Here is a 2184-nt window from a genome sequence, read left to right on the forward strand (position 1 = left end):
GAGAAAATGGCCCCAATCCCCCCCCCCCCCACACGCACACACACACACACACACGTCACCATACTACACTCGCAATAATATGCTCAAGAAGATTTAAAAAAGAAAGAAAGGATGGTGGTCGGTGTGTCAGCACTGTTGCCTGTCATCAGCACTGTTGCCTGTCAGCGCACTCCAGTTGCTGTGCAGCTGCTGCGGTTTGCCGGTATGAACAAGGCCTTAAAGTTACAATACAAGTAATGTTACATACATGTAGCGCAAGAACACGGGATCTTACTCCCAGCTCCTGCGGGCAACATCCTCCATATTACTATACGGCCATGTGAATGAGGACCAAAAGCATGACGTTCGAACAGAGCCAACCAATCAGCTGCTGTGCCCTCTCCCTTGTCATAGAGCACATGTCCCATAGCGATGTTTGGCAGTCAGAGAGGGGCCAGGAGCTCTGACAGGTGCCTATGACACATCATATTGGCATCTTCCATTATAAAACAGAGGGGGAGGGGCTGAAATAAGTCGGCTTAGAGTCGGCATTGGGTTCATTTTAATACATTGCCAAATATTTACTTTAAATCCCGTCGCCGGCCGTCCTCCCACAATTGCACTGCAGACGTTATTTATTCGTCCTTCATCCGGTCTCCTGGGTGGATCCTGATTATTACTTTCTCACAATATAAGAAACTTGGATGTTTTTTTTTCTTTAGTATTGCAATTGTATTCACATATTCATTCCCATGTGTGTGTGCGGCCAAAGAGTGTGCGGGATCCTGCGCCCTGGAATCACAGGGGCCTCTTGTACCAATCTGCATCCCGGGGCGTACAGCCAAGCTGCGTTTAACAGCGTGCAGCCGCAACCCGACACTGATTTGCGCTGATGGCTGTGACTGCCGGGCGCAGGATTCTGTACGCACATGGGCGCTGCACAACCGTGTGCATGAGCCTTAATCTGAAGCTGGAATATTAATTAATATGTAAAGTTATGTAATCACATGATCAATATTCTAAAGTGGGAAAGCTCTGTAAGTCCTTCTTATGTCTCTGCAGCTGTTTGAAGTCCCGCTGTACAATATTGTTCTTGGGTATATTAAAAAGGGGACGTGGCTTCCTAAGAAATGACAATTCTAATACAATTAGTACCTTACTATGGTCATGTGATGAATAAGGTTTATAGCATTTAAATTGTTAAATTATTTTCCTTTTTAGTCTATTATATATCATATTTAAAGGCTTCAGGGCCATCGAGCGGCTGATGTGATGTCCGGCCATCTTGGATCTGATGTAGCTTGCTTTGTATAGTGACAGACTTCCCATCCTAGTACGTGCTACTCACTGCTTAAGCTAATACAGTGAAAGGATACGTTCAAGATTTACAAATATGCTCCTTCCTGACCCCGCCCCCACATGTCACTGGTAGAAGCCTGGTCACTGACCTCCACGGCGGTGTGTAGCTGTGTCTGCTTTGGAAGGTGAATATGTTTCACTTTGATGAAACCGCAGCTAATACAAGCGTTTTGGCATCTCTAGAGACACCCGATCGCTTGAATGTAAAGCTCCCGGCCGTGTATTTACAACGGCCGCCCAAGAAGCTACTCGCCCGGCTCCGGAGTCCTCTTCGTCACAGACGAGAGGACGAGTGGATTTTTTAAGCCCTGCCCATGATGCATGCACCTCTGGGAGTCATGCCTGTGGCTGTCAGGGTCTTGCAATGCCTCATGGGATTTGTAGTTGCACCACAGCTGGAGGTCCGGAGGTTATCTACCCCTGGTATATATAGGGTGCCATGATGGAGCATGTTTTGGAGGTAATCCTAGACTGATCCTATATCCCCTTCGCACTGCCCCTTTAAGAAAAGTTTAGCATTCCTAGGCTTCCCGAACACTGTGATTGGCTGTCATGGTGATCAGGAGCGCAGCTTACCGGTCGCTTTGTGACTGGCGCACGCTCCCAGCTAAATGCAGATATGTGGCAGCACGGCATATGGCCCACCTCTTTGCTGCCACATGTATGCAATCAGCCAGTGGGAAGAGGTTAGGCACCTGCCACCTAAACAAATTGCCGAATCCACCACTAGGTACCCTCTAGTGCCTATAATTACCTTTGCCACCGCTCTAGTCTCCTGTATATGTGAGTATAGGGGAATCCAGAACTTCCCAGCACAAGGGTTTTATGGGAACTGAAGAGCAAGGT

Source organism: Nanorana parkeri, unplaced genomic scaffold (assembly GCF_000935625.1).
Source record: "Nanorana parkeri isolate BGI_ZX_2015 unplaced genomic scaffold, ASM93562v1 scaffold977, whole genome shotgun sequence".
In the NCBI taxonomy this organism is placed as follows: Eukaryota; Metazoa; Chordata; class Amphibia; order Anura; family Dicroglossidae; genus Nanorana; species Nanorana parkeri.